The sequence below is a fragment of the Psammomys obesus genome, unplaced genomic scaffold (assembly GCF_907164565.1).
Source record: "Psammomys obesus unplaced genomic scaffold, mPsaObe1.curated_primary_1811, whole genome shotgun sequence".
Lineage (NCBI taxonomy): Eukaryota > Metazoa > Chordata > Mammalia > Rodentia > Muridae > Psammomys > Psammomys obesus.
This window is the reverse complement of record NW_026596040.1, coordinates 16870073-16885910: the sequence shown is the minus strand read 5'-3', so window position 1 is coordinate 16885910 and position 15838 is coordinate 16870073. Positions and strand designations below refer to the sequence as shown.

Here is a 15838-nt window from a genome sequence, read left to right as displayed (position 1 = left end):
CTATCTATCTATCTATCTATCTATCTATCTATCTATCTATCTATCTACCTACCTATTGCTCTGAGGCAGGATCTACCAATAGCCCTGGCTGGCCTCAAATCCAAACTTGTTATGTAGACCAGACAAGTTATAAGCTATGTCAGTCTTCTTGCCTCGGCCTCCCCCGTGTTAGAACGACAGCCTTCCTCACCACATCCTGCTTAGTTTTCTAAAAAGCCTGGCTCATGGCTACTAATATGAACGCTGTGTCATAAATGGCTTGTTTCCAAATATCTGAAAGTTGTGAATGTGATTAGCAACACATTGCAGATAAGTTTTCCCTCGGCCCATTTTACTGTAAGAAAGTTAATGTTGGAAAGTTCACTTCAAATTCCATGAAACCCATGTAAGGCATGGAGAAAGAAAAAAAGGAAGGGAGAGGGGAGAGAAAATGTCTGCCAAAGAAGAAGGGCAAGAAACAAGTAGGTTCTAAGCAGCCATAACGGGTAAATTTTCTGCTGTGGAGTTGAGAGTCCCAAATATGGAGTGTATAACAATGTTCTGGGCTCACACGCCATCCCTTGCAATTTCCTGCAGCCTAGGCCTTCTGACTTAACTCCCAGACAGCATTCTGGGTAAAGGAAGCTGAGGCAAGTCAAATTGAGTTTGGTCTGTGGCTTAGCTCAATTTGACCCTTGGCCACATATTAGGCATGCGGAACCTGCCTTTTTTCCTAAAAGGTAGCCTCTAACTTCTTGTTTATCTGTTATGTTTAATGCACTAGAATTGGCTTCAGGGCCTTGCAAGTGTTCTACCACTGAACTACCCTGCCTAGCTAGGCCCCCAAGTGTTATTTAATGCTACCAACAGTGGTTCTCAACCTTCCTAATGCTGTGAACCTCTAATACAGTTCCGTATGTTGTGGTGCCCCTCAACCATAAAACTGTCTCATTGCTACTTCATAACTGTACTTTTGCTACTGTTGTGAATCATAATGTAAATATCTGATGTGCAGCATATGATATCTGATATGCAACCCCAAAGAGGTCAAGACTCACAGGTTAAGAACCACTGTCTTAGAATGACATTGTTTTTTTAATTCTTGTATGCATTCCCCTAATTTAGTAGACTACCATGCCAGTCTTCTTAGATTTCTATCTTAAATAACAACAATACTATTTGAACTCAGATTGTGGACATACCTGATTCTAATCGCTGTCAGCCTGGAAGTTAGCCTACTGTCTGTGGCTGGAGTACCCTGTAACTACCTACTCTTCGTATGTTTTCCTGCACTGCTACTGGTGGGTCTGTCACTGTATGTCATATGCCCAGTCGAAAGGGCCCACTCCCTTAGCTGAGTCATTGGGCATCTTTACACGTGATTTACATATCTTCATCTCTTCAGAGTTTTGCCTTTTTCTTTATTGCCTCCTTGAGATTATCAGTCTACATAGGAAAAGCTTACTCACCACCATGTTGCTATTTGTTATTAACAGTTTAATACAAAAACAAAACAAACAAACAAATAAACACAACTTCCTCTGTTCTCCGTGGTACCCAACATTCATCAAAAACTTACAAACTGTTTTATTTTTCTGAGGGCTGCTTGGTGGGATCCTGTGAATTAAAAGAAATCGAATCATAGTACATAGTGAATACTTGTCTTTATTAAACATAGATGATAGCACAGCTTTAAAAACCCTCCCTCACAGAAAACATGTAGGAATTCAAGCCAAATTAATCAGTTTTTTTTAATTGGCTTTGGAAAGACATTAGTTAGCATATCATTAAATCCACCCATCTTAAGTACATGATTCAATGTTTTTAGTAAATCCTTAAAAATTATGTAAAAATTATCCAGTTCTAAGTTCAAAACAATTTTTACAACCCCAAATAGCCTGGTCTCAAAGAGATTATTAGTTACTATTTTATACATGAATCATCTTTAATTAAATTAATCATAAAACTATATTCTATATTTGTGAACAAAAGCCTAAACAGTATGATTAAGCAAAGCATGCTGAAATACTTCCATGGTTGCTTACTTCACACGATCCAGTTGGCCTGGTCCAGGATGCAGGCTTAGCAGTGTATATATAGCTTTTCATCAATAACAAACTCTGGGGCTGGTAAGCTGGCTCATGAGCACTTGGTCCCCTTGAAGAAGACTAGAGTCCAGCTCCTACCACCCAGGTTAGATAGCTCACAAGCAGTTGTTAACTCTAGCTTCAGGAAATCTGATGTACTCTCTGGTCTCCAGAGGCACATGCACACACACATACACACACACACAGACCACACACACACACATACACACACATACACACACACACACCACACACACCACACACACACACCACACATACACACACAGAGACTCGTACACATAAAATAAAATTTTTAATAAAAAGAAACTAAGTTTTCAATAACTTGGAAACTGGTTCATTGTAAAGTAGAGAGTGATGTGTAAGTATGTGAGACAGAGCATACATATCTGAGTAGGCAGAAGGCACTATGGCTTCTGGGCTGTGTTCATATGATAGTTTTTCCTTGCAGCACAGCTTCATCAATCTGCCTTAACTGTGCTGTAGTCTCCTGGATACTGTGCTTGTAAGATAAAGGCTGAGATTTCTGGAGCCACATTTCCTGAGAGACTGAACAGAGCTGACCTTGAAAGCAGAGTATCAAGGGAGGTTACAAAGAGCATTCTCAGGATTGGCAAGTGTGTGCTTCTTTTCTGTCAAGGATAATGATCCTAATGGTGTTCTCCATTTGTGATGGTCATTTTCAGTATGCCAGAGAACAAGCTATCAAGACATCAAGCCTTTAAAGCTTTGGTCCCTGAGCTAGGTGTAGATTTAATGAAGCTTTCCTTCGGAGACGATAAAGAATTCATTTGAATTATTCAAAATAAAAGCCTGACTGTTTGCTTTTACTTTCATTAAAAGATAATATGACACCAAAGACCAGCAGTGATGGAGAGGCAGAGTTTGGCGTGGCAGGCTCTCCGATCTAATTTACAAGTGTTTTCAAGCAGTTATCTTTTGATGAACAAGACTGTATTACACCATGGGGGAAAACGCTAATTAGATGTGCAATGTGGAAAGAAAGCATGCTTCTTTAAACAAATTAGGAGAGTCAACCCTAGCTCCAGGAAGCAGCACCCTTTAAAGAAGCATGCTGATGATTTCATGTGAACATTATTCAGTAAGGTGGACATCAGGTGGTTTCTGATTGGCATACCAAGAACAAAAGGCACTCATCCTCTCTTCTTCCTCTCCCACATAAGTTCTATAGCACCTCAACAGAGACAGAACATTTCTCAGTATTGAAATGACCATAAGCAGTAATTCTATAATTTACTGAAATACAGATAGATGTTGAATAAAAGGATGGAATGGAATGAAACAGAGTGTAATGAAGTAGAACAGGATGGAACAGAATAGAACAGAACCGAACAGAGAGGCCCGATAAGAGTGACGACTGAATGTCTTGAAACAAAGACCCGCTTTTCCAATATAATGTTCCTCTTCTTTCACAAGAATGTATAGTGGCAAGAGGAGGATTAGTTCTCTAGCCCACATGACATCTCAGCCCCCTGTGACTCAAATACATACTTACCTGTAGCTGATCCCAACAAATTTTCGGTACATACCGGCCCTTCCTCATCCTGTATCAGACCTGGCAGGAGTATGTACTGGCATTCAAGTGTGTCTCTAGTACATAAATGTGCTTTCCCTTATCTTATCCAATCACTAAAGGGTTTGTTTTAAAAGTGACAAATGATACATATAGGGCTGCAGCTGCAAAGGGTCATGTATTACCAAGGTATGTGATTTATGTACAGCTCTTTGTCCTACGGACCACGCATTTCATACCAAAATTAGACTGACTGGGGTCTGCACAATATCAAATGTTATCTCCATTAGAGGCAAAACCTAGCTCTCTCAGGCGAAGTATTTACCTTAATTCTTATGAATGATGCACAGGGGTAAAGAGCCTACCTTATCTCCAGTTTTGTTTCCACATATCTCAGGCTCAGCAGGAAATATTTTAAGGAGTGCATTCTCTTGATGAAAGGCCTTCATGTCCTTTTTTCTTGGTTGAAGATTTCCCTACAGCTACCTCCTGACTGCACTGCTGCTCTTGTTCTTTGGCTTCCGCCGGGCTCTGAAACGCCCTTTAAAAGTACCACAGTGATGGAAGAATGAATCTCCGCAAATTCGTTTCATTCAATAGAAGTCAGAAAAAAGTTAAACTTAGGAATATGTCAAATGCATGTTCAGTCATGACACACAGTTGCCACCTGTGTGACTGATTTTTAACAGTAACTTTCGGGTTTCGATTCTATTTTTAGATTCCCATAAAACATTTTAAGCACGTGAAACCTGCTATAAAGAACTTATCTATACAATATATACAATATATACTTATATACAATATATATAATATATACTATATATATATAATATTTTCTCGGTGCAGTAATGCTCAGTGGGTAAAGACTCTTGCCACCGAGTTTGATGATCCTATTTAGATCTCCTGGAACCCACATGGTGGAAGAAGAGAATCAGTTTCTGCAGATTGTCATCTGACATCCACAAGCAGGCTTTGGCATGGGCTTGCAAACATTCACACATACGTGAAAAACTACATTGTTTTCTTTCTAGCTTCACTGTTGTTGTTTTTTTTTTTTATGTCCTCTTTGCTATTCCAATGGAAATCTGACATCTTACCTATTTTTTATTTCCCCTTTCTTTTGCTCTGCACACTGTATAAAGCCACCTGTCTTTGAAAGGCTGAGAGTGTCCACTAATGGGTGGAAGCCTTTTTCTTGCTGAGGCGCACCTTTCTTGTTCTGCATTTGGATATCTCTGTAGCTATGTGTCAAGTAGCTACAAGGTTCCCTGGGAATGTGGTGATGGTTAGATCTCCTGAGATTGCTTTATTCATGGACTGGTGCTGTTTCATTCATGGACTGGAGCATTAAGGAGAACTCTTTGAGGTACATGGGAATCAGTTTCCTCCAGCTTCTGCTGACATGTCCTTCTGTGATCCACTATCGAAAATATGAAGCTATAAACCTAGCCACTGGCCTAATAGGGGAAAGACTTATGCAAGAGCTAGGCTCTCTTTCTAGCTAAAACTTCTCCTCCCCTAATCTCCCCACTTTGCAATTTTCATTTCAGGAGTAAGCTTCCCCCTCGACCTGTGATCTCATCTTCCACCCAATTAGTAAAAGAACCTGATCCAACTTTGACTTGTTTTCTGGCTCGCCTCTCTAATCCCCTCCTGTGCAGTGGTGCTCCCTTTTTAATTTGCTCAGGCCCACGTTGAACCACGTAAAGTACATAAAACAATAAAGCCTCCCCTTAGCCTTGTGCCTCCCCAAACACTCACAGCATAATGGTATCCTATTCTTGTCAAGCTACATTTAGGTAATTAATATGTTTTTGCATTAATTTTTATAGGCTATGTCATTGCTACTACCTAGCACAATATTTAGTTAATTTGAAATAAATTTAGTAATTGACTGATTTTCAGAAATATACAATAACTAAATTTGATAAGGCTAACATTATAAACTAAAACACTGCTAATGTCATATATAATATATACATTTATATATAAAATCACTGTGTGTATAGGATCAATCTAGGAAGATGTTTTCATCTTTTGTTACTTTTAAATAACACATAATAATTATAATAGTGAATAATAATAAAATGTCACATAAACAATACATTTCCTATTTCAATTATATGAAATGGGATGGTTAAGTAATACACTATTGAATTATGTTGCAATTTATTGAAATGTTTGTGATGAGCAGAACATATTAGTGTATTACAGTTTAATAGAAAACCCTGCCACTACATAATACAGCCATTGCTCATCCACATGTCACAACGGAGTAGTTTATCTCCTTCACTCACCCATTTTCCTCTTTCTCACCATTAATGAGATGAGCATCTTGGTAAAGATGTGACAGAGACACAGACTTCATTATTATCTAAGTGGTAAAAAATAAGCAATGGCCAATATTTGTGAAGATATCAAAATGTTTGTTTTGTGGAAATTACTCTGAATAACAGAAATGTCTAAACTTACCCCAAGGACTATAATAAAAAAAATATCTACCAGCCCCTTCTTAGTTTAACAGGAAAGGAAGAAGAGAAAGAGCTTAGAACTGACCCAGAGAAAGGCAATGCTCGCCCACACTCTCCTAAGACAAATAACATGAAGTATGTCTTCCTACAACAAGGCAGTGGAATTCTTTGTTGGACGGAATTTCTAAGATGCTCTCGTGCACAACAAAACATGTTGATATGTACAAAATATTTCAGTCTTTGATCATTTCAGTCTTACAATTCTCAGGTCCTAAAATGTGTCACATGTACAAATGCATAATATATCACATGCTAATAAAATTCATTTATGCAGATACGTGTTGAAATTCTGTGAAAAGTTTCTGTAACATGTTTTCATGCTTTAACAGGTTTCTGTAACTCACACTGATGTTTTAGAGTAGCCTAAATTATGAGCACCACAGAAAAGCAGGTTGGATTAAATCACCTTTTCTTGATAGAAGAGAACATTATTTAAACCTTTCTGATTTGTGACCTATGATTGCACTCTGTTAAATGTGACTTAAAGGTCAAATCTAGCTTAAAGCCATGGAACAGAGGACAAATTCATTATTCCATTTTAATTCATGTAGTGACACAGCTAAGATCTCACAAGTGTCTGTACCTCTGACCCAGAACTAAGATGAAATCCATCTCTCTGAAGTAGATCACGAGGCCTCCAGCAATGAGATTGCAGAGGTCCTGGAGGAAGGACTCATGCCGATATCTAGGAAACCGTTGGAAACACATCATTGCTGTCCTATGATGAAAGCGCAGACTACACACTAAAGAAAAGTGCCATGCGTTTCTCATCAGTGAACAAGTCATTAATATATGCCTCAACTCCATGAGCTTATGTAGCTTTAAAGCAAATGGGAGAAGTAGCCGCCCAGAAGATTCATGACACAAGTTCATGAGGTTTCCCAACTGAGGGATTGTAGACTTACTCGATGTGGTCCTTGTGCTTGAATTAAGGTGACTGAAGACAACAACATTTATATTACTCGCTATTGTGTGTAGCTTGTTAGAGGCAGAGCCAGAACAAGAGCTTGGGGCTCCTGATCTTAGTCAACCCATTTTACTATTTTATACACATAAGATGGTTTTAGGTCTATAAAGTCATTCCAGGATGCTAATAGGTTCTTGAACCACATCTATTCCGTGGGGATGATAACACCCTCAAAGGGATAAACACTGGTTTCTGAAGGTCAAAAAGTTTTAAAATATTAGATTATTATTAAAGTTCCACCCCTCAACAGCCCTAGAATATAATTAATTACTGGTCTGTTTGTATCATCAAAGTTTCAAGGTAAATCTGGGAAGGCCAAGTGTTTAGAGAAAGGAGAATCAACAGAAAACTGTCTAGAAAACCTTGAAGCAGCAATAAACAGAATGTTCAAAGGCCTGCTCTGTACCTTGGTCAAATTGTAGGGGGTTGGTCAAAATGTTGATTTCACACAAATGCTGGAGGCTCACCCTCAGTTTGTTTCATGATCTAATTCACTATCCTGGAATCCAGAAGCATGCTTTACAATTCTCATCTAAATTTGAGAATCTATGGCGAAGCACCCAGTGGGCTTTGAGTTGCTTCAATTTAGGTCTTTACCATTGCAGACATAAAGGTCAAATGAAGAAAACATAGTGTCATGAGCTTAGGCTATGAGCAACTTACACAAACATATACAGAGCTTTAGAAACTTAGGAACAAAAATGTTATACAAGCAACAAAAACTGTTGCTTTACTCGAAAGGTGTCTGATGCCTGTTCTATCACCTGTAATGTTATTCTAATGAAGTTTTTCAAGCCCCAATTTGGAATTACTTACTATACATGCTTTGGAGAAAACAACAAGAACCAATACATAAGAAGAAATAAATTGGAAACTTGGTGGGCTCTGAATAATAATAATAATAATAATAATAATAATAATAGAGTTAAGCTCCTGTTATTATCATTAATGTCTTCAGAAGCCAAGAGACAAACTAGTTTTATGACAACTTACCCATTAGGCAATTTTCATTCGATGGCTTTCCCAGCTGGCTTCTCTTTTGAAAGGCTCTCCCTCTTTTTATTCTGTCTATCCCCATGTTAATATTTTTTCACACTGACCATGTCCTCTCACCACACTTCACTTTTGGCCCTCTAATAGGAATGTGTTTGCTGAATATGGAATGCTATCTACTTATGCCTGCCCTGAGACAACTCAGCTTCGTTCAGGATGAGGATCCACTTATTTAACAAATGTTTCTTACTTTTTTACTACATTTATCCTGCGCCGAGTACTGTTTTAAGTAGACCATTTCAGGCATTATGCTACAGCTGTGAACAAAACAGAAAGGACCGTCTGTCATGGAATCCATGCCTTTCTAAAGGTAAAAGAGAGCAAACTAGGGAATACACAGTTTGATAATGGGAAATGTCTAAGAGAAAATAGTTACTAGACCTAATAAGCAAAAGTAGGGGTGTTAGAATCATGACTGATTTTTAAATGTATTTCAGACTGTGACTCAAAGGCATGGTAGAAATAGACAGTACAGATATGGCCTGAGGTGCCCTTTCATGAGCGACATGGAGTCAAAGATGTAGGATGACTGACATGGGGCTACCTAGGTCATTTTAGTAAGTTAGTCATAAATCTAAGGGAAAGGGGATTGGGTCTTAAGCTTCTTTTTTTCTTAATCTTTTTTTTATTTTTATTAATTGCAGTTTATTCACTTTGTATCCCACCTATAGCTCCCTCCTTCCTCCCCTCCTAACCCCACTACCCCTCTCTCTTCTCCACATATGCCCCTCCCCCAGCCTACTGATAGGGAGGTCTTTCTCCCCTTCCTTCTGATCCTAGTCTCACCTTCTGATCCAGGTCTCATCAGGACTGGCTACATTGTCTTCCTCTGTGTCCTGGTAAGGTTGCACCCCCTGAGGGGGAGGTGATCAAAGAGCAGGCCAATCAGTTCATGTCAGAGACAGTCCCTGTCCCCATTACTATGGAGGCCACTTGGACACTGAAGTGCAATCCTATATCTGACAGAGGGCTAATATCCAGAATATATAAAGAACTCAAGAAGCTAAAAAGCAACAAATCAAGTAATCCAATTAAAAATGGAGCACAGAGCTAAACAAAGAATTCTCAATAGAGGAATATCAAATGCCAGAAAAACACTTAAAGAAATGCTCAATGTCCCTGTTCATCAGGGAAATGCAAATCAAAACAACGCTGAGATTTCTCCTTACACCCTTCAGAATGGCTAAGATCAAAAACTCAAGTGACAACACATGCTAGAGAGGGTGTGGAGAAAGGGGAATCCTCCTCCACTGCTGGTGGGAATGTAAACTTGTACAAGCTTCTTAATTTTTAATGTATATTTGACATTGAGAACGTGGTTAGAGAATAAGCCAGTCCAGTTAATACTGTGTGTGCATGCATACCATCAGCTCAAGTGACATGCAGAGACTGGTTTTGTGAAGTTCTGCTTAGATAGGTTTGGAAGCAGAGATTCTACAGTAGGTCAAATCACTTAGCAAAATCACAGCAAAATGCTGGCTTTATTTCTGTCAGTCTTGTGCCAGTACCAGACTTGGTAAGGGAGCCAGAAGAGTAAAAATGAAGGGTTTATTAACTGAATTATGGGAATGCATTTACTTCACAGAAGTTTTTCTCAGGGATTTACCAACCACTTCATGAGAAGAAAGTATACTTTAGCCTGTCTGGCCAATTTTACAAATGCCCCCAAACTAAGTAACTTATTTTTATCAAGCAAAACATCAGAACACAATTCTAAAAGCAGGAAAATGTTTAAGACTAGGTACCCTTAGATGAAAAAGACAAAGCTAGTGTTGGTAAGTACAATCAATCAATCAATCAATAAAAAATGAATAGCTCAGGATACTTAATCAAGTTTTAATTTCAGCTCAATAATAGATTTTCAGTCTGTGTTCTACCAATATTTAATTGAGCATCCTCTAGTTTGTCAGGCAATCCCACCATAAATGGACAAGAGTTGAGCGGAATTGGTGGAGGAGTCTTACAGTCCCATTACCTTGATGTCTATCTAACATACCTATGTTATTGAAAGGGCATATAGGATAATATATCAGTAAATCTGCCTGGTATTTTGTATACATTTATTTTTAATCCATTATTTGATACTTATAAACTGGCACACACACTAGCATAAATGACCTGTGATGTATTATATGTATGATGTAAGTACAGTGATATGTACTTGTAGGTTATATATAACTTATAAATAAACACGTATTATTAAACCAGATTAGTTCATTAATGAATGAGGGGCCAGAACTGGAGAACTCTGTTCCAGTCAATAAACAAGAGTGAGTTAGTCTGTTAATTGCTTCATCCTTAAAACAATATTTAAATCCTTGTTTGCTTAATAAAATGCCACTGTGTTATTTAATTTGGGGAATTTGTGAAGCTGACCAGATGTGACAAACATGTTTTCCTGTCACAAAACAGCTGATGACCCACTAACATAAATTGCTGAGGTAATCACAGAGACGTGACGCCTGTAATGCATTCTGGGCCTCACTTTAGGGAAAGGAACCCGGGCTAAGCATTGATCCTTCCCCTTCAGATGGCCAGTCATACCTGCTTGATTCATTCTGACAACTGTCTGTTTATCCTTAACTATGAAAAGGAAAGAGTGGAGAGATAGCAAGACACTGCAAATTGTCCCCACCATGCAGAGTGGTGACATTGTGATGCCACAGAATCTAGAGACAGATGGTGGCTTATAGCAGACATCAATCTTAAACGAGAGTGAATTGAGGATAATGCTCCCCTTTGGTAATGGACACATCTTTGCAAAGTTATAGCTGACAGCATCTTCTAACATGCTGATTTGCTAAGACAAGGTTTTTATTGCATCTAATCTTGTTGTGAGGCAGGAAAATATGGTTGGGTACATGTTTTTCATGCATAGTTTTTACCAGAATTGCCTGCATTAGAGAGTGGCTAAATTGTTTTCCATATTTTATGGCACATTTCTGATGTTCTACCGCACACAACATTGATCACTAAGTCCATTAGCTGATTATGATATCCTGAAAGGAGACACTTCCTTTGGGAAAAGCCATTATTTGAAATGAAATGAAGACTCGGGCTACACAGGACAAGTGGGGTAGAATCTTGAGAGCAACTGCCTAATTCCGCAAAGGAAAATAATTAGCATCAACAAAAATATGAATTGTTAATGTATATATGTTTACAAAATGTATAAGTCACTTAGTCACTTCTCAACAGCTCAGCATGTTCCCAGGAAGGGTGATATAAGAGCTTTTAGGTTATAAAACAGTTTTCATTGTTAAACAGATTTTTAAAAAATACTCAATAACACTACGAGGGTTGTAAGACGATATTAGAGAAAGACAGTGGGACTTCAATGTAGGGACTTGTTGACACAGGTTGAGATGAGCTAGAGGCACCAAGAGACTGTGGACATTCCAAAAAAATAGCAACAACAAATACTGCTGCCGTGCCAAATGCTGCTTCCAGAGGTAGGTGGTTAGCAGAAGAGAGAAGATACTCCTTCTGAGGCTATGCTTTGGGAGCCAGGACCTGGACAGGAGATCTTTCTCATTGGCCTGCAATCACTGTGCATATTATCCAGCCCTTGAGGGTGTCACCTTTCAAATCTCAGTGGGTTCTGAGCACACATTGACCCTCCAACTTGCAGCAGTGCTTCCCTTCATTAGCAGAGCCTTGCGAATAGAGATTCCAGCAATGCAGAACAAAGCAGTGAATGGATCGGGAGGCCAAGAGGTAACTCAGTCACACACACACACACACACACACACACACACACACACACACACACTCATGTTTGCCACACACACACACACACACACACTCATGTTTGCCTCGTATTAGCTATATGACAGTAAAAATCCCCAATGAGGTGGTTCAGTGGGTAGAGCCACTTGCTGAGCAAAGTGGTTTGATTCCCAGAACCCAAGGTGAAAGGAATGAACTGACTCCACAAAGTTGTTCTTTGATCTCTACAGGTGTGCCTGCCCATACCCACACCTGCATATAGAGATAAACAGCTCAGGCTGGCCTAAAACTTACTATGTAGCTGAGACAAACATACATACATATACATATATATATTCTTACTTTTGTGGTTCTTTGTGAATTTCACATCATGCACCCCAACCCACTCATCTCCCCCTCCCCTTTTACCCACCCTCCACCCTTACAACCCTCCTCCTGGAGGAAAAAAAAACTTTTTGTGGAAGCTGTAGTGTGTCACAGTGTGTCCATACTTCCTTGCTTGTAAATGTTCATTCCAATAACTTGTTGGTCTACTAGGAGGCTTCTGGCTTCTGCTACTCTATGGATAAGGAAACATCACTGGGACACCACCACTCAGATGACATGTTGTTTCTCTGTGTCATAAAGATCCTGTAGTTTTAGATCTGTAGGACTGGCACCTTCATGGTCCCCAGCAGTTCATCAATGGGGTATACGTTGGGGTGGAGAAATTCAAAGCCCAGGATCTAGGCCTGAAAGGTGTCTTAGCTGGTCAGCCCACCTGCCATTACTCCTATTCTCATGCCCCAGGGGCCCCCTTACAAGCAACCCTGCTTTACCTTGTTGCCCAGGTGAGGTGCAGGGCCCAATCTCCCGAGTGTTACAGCCAGTGAGGGACATGGCCAGTTCTTCCACTCTTATGACCCTAGGTCCTCCTCTCCTGCCTGACATAGATGGCAAAGGATGAAGGAGGGGAATAGGGCATCTCTTCCTCATCGGAATCACCACCAATCAGACAAGAGGCAGGGTCATCTCTCCCACCCTCAGGCCTTGGGTGCTGGCACACTCACAACCCTCACATCTGGGGTCAGCTGCAGCAGATGAGGGGCAAAGATATCTCTCCCACTCTGATGACCTGTGGGGCAAGCCTTTCTGCCTGCCATTGGCAAGGGGTGAGGCAGGCATTTCTCCCATGCCCATGTCACCACATGGCAGACAAGTAGTGCGTCCAGCCCTCCCTCACTCATGGCTTTGGAGTCAGCTTGCCCAAGCTCCTAGGATCAGCTTTACTCTGTCGCCCAGGTGAGGGACAGGGTCAACTCTCCGGCCTTCCTCAGGTGGTGCGGTGCAAGTGGGGAGGGGGGTATTTCTCTTTCAACCACACCACCACATGGGAGACAGTGGTAGACCCAGGTCTCCCACACTCTAATCCTCAGGGACTGGCTCACTCACAACTCCCACAATGTACAGGGATGTTCTCCTGAATATTGCAGTTGGCTAGTGGTAGGGTCAGCTCTCCAGGGCTGTCTCTCCCAAGATGCCCAGGTGAGTGGTGGGGCCAGTTCTAAACATCTTTCAGAAAGGCAACATGTTCCCTGGGTGGCAAGATCAAGTGGATGTCCAAGATCAGGGACATCCACTTGGCCTTTGGTGGTAACAGACCCCTGCTGCTTCAGGGCTACAGACCCATATGTGTCCCTCAGTTGCAGCACAGACCAGGACTCCACCATGGTGCCATTACTGAGTACTGCCACCATGGTGACATTACTGAGTACTCAGATCAGGCTGTTCTTCACTACCTTCGAATGTCCAGTTCTGTCTCTCTTCCTTGTGCCCACATTCTTCTATTTCTCTTTCTCTTCCATTCTTCACCGCTTCCTTGCTCTTCTTAGTAGTGCCTAGAATCTCTGAGTATCTGGGGTTATCTCAGGAGTGGTTTCAGGAGCTCTATGCCCCACAAGTAAATTATGGAGCTGGGCAGGGTTCATTTCAGGCATGGTCTGCACCCCACCCATTCCCACCCTCTGGCCAGTCTGGTGCCCAAAAGGTGGCCATCACAGGCTTGCTTTTTTTCAGGCAATGCTAGGCTACTAAACTCTCAGATGTTATAGGTCAGAACATTGAGTGTGGACATGGCTTCTCTTCTCTTTGCCACCTACTAACACACTAGTGACACAGCAGCCACACCTGCAAAGCTTCTAGTTGCAGTACCCAATCATTTAAAAAAATTTTTTTAGAGTAGTTTGTCTTTCCTTGGGAACTTCTCATCTCTGCTGCTTCTGAGTACTGAAATCTCTGATGACCAGAGACACAACTTTATTCACATTAGCTAAACATTAAAGCCTTTGCTAATGAGAGGTAAAGGGGAGGCTCAAACCTTTCTCAGAATTTATATTATAAAAATAAGCTGCTGTGGGAATCTGACTGGCTTCACTCATGCACAAGCTCTTCAGAAGAGGTGCCAGATGGCAAACAGTGGCCCCTTGGATCCACATCTCTTTGGCAGATGATGAGTACTGCTCTTCTGTACATAGCCCTCTTTCAGAGAGGCCTATGGCTATAAGGCTTAGGCACGCTGTAAGGATATGAGCTATAATGTCTATATAAACCTTTGACAAAATCAACTCTTCTCTTTGTAGAGGGGCTCCAACTCCAAAGGGCCCCTTTTCTCTTCTGGTGAAGGCCCAAGCCCTTCCTTGGCAAGAATGCACTCATAGCTCTAGTCATGGAAAGCTGGAAACTTTCTTGTGTGTAAACTGCTATACTGTCTCAGATTTTGGTTCCAGCCAATTATTTTGTCTCTAATGTTAAACACTTGGTTCATGTTTGTTGTCTAATAAAATCCTTAAATACAGAGAGTGGGGACAGCTCAGTTGCTAAAGTTTCTGTTGTATAAGGTTGAGGACCCAAATTCAGATCCGTAGTACCAGCATAAAAATTGGGTGAGTCTGTGGCTGGTTACAAGCCCAGCATTCTGGAACAGAGACAGGAGGATCCCCAGTCTTGGCAAAATAATGATCTCCAGGTTCAGTGAGAAAACTTGTCTCCAAAAATAAGGTGTGACACAGTAGAAAAAGATACTTTATGTCAGCCTCTGGCTTCTACGTGTATACACAACAGTAAGCACCCTGTCCCTACATTTGTAACACACACACACACACACACACACACAACTTAAGTGCTTTGCACTCCAACTAATAAGCCCTTGCGTAAGTGCAAAGGGCATTTAGTAAGGTTTCCAAATGTATGAAGTCAGCAATTGGTACCACTAAATAAGAATCCTGTATTTCAGGACTGTCAGAATAGCCACTTCTCTGTGATGACTTTGTAAGCATTCCTGGCTCTGACATTTGGTTTAATTTGGTTTCTGTTTATTCTTTGGCACTGGGCATTGAACTCAGGCCTTTGCATCTGCTAGGTAAGCCATAACCCCAGTCCTGTTTTTATGCTTGATAAACAGTGAAATTTTCCTGGCAGGCCCGCAGTCTCTGACTGTCACTGAAGACAAAGTTGTTGTGGTGGAATGGTGGAGGACATAGACATGGCTCAGTCAGCAAAGTGTGTGCTGTGCAAGCATGAGGACAAGGGTGTGATACATTCAGATCTCGTGATTTTAAACAAACAAAAAAGCCAGGCCTAGCAGCGCACAGTTGTTTTCATAGCTCTGGGGAGGTGGAGATGGGAGAATCCAGGGGTCACTGGCCAACCAGCCTAGCCCACTCAGTGAGTTCTAAAACAGTGAGAGGTGCTGTCTCAAAACAACAACCAGGTAGATAGCAACTGAAGACGTCATACCCCTGGCCTATACAGGTACACCCATACATCTGCACTCTCCCACATGGACAGATATGCACACCAGAAAGAAAATGCCAACACGCAGAAAAAGGTGAGCAGGAAACACAGAGCAAAAAGGCAATATGAGGGTGGAGGACTTGAGGACAGACAGCAAAATACAATGAAC

General features: G+C 40.9%; 1 non-coding gene across 1 annotated transcript; it reads right to left on the bottom strand.

The window, feature by feature from the left end:
• Nucleotides 1-13955: 13955 nt before the first annotated feature.
• LOC129688249 (small nucleolar RNA SNORA17) lies at nucleotides 13956-14086 on the bottom strand. Its single transcript, XR_008721898.1, has one exon. It is a non-coding gene; the product is annotated as a small nucleolar RNA SNORA17 (small nucleolar RNA).
• Nucleotides 14087-15838: the final 1752 nt, after the last annotated feature.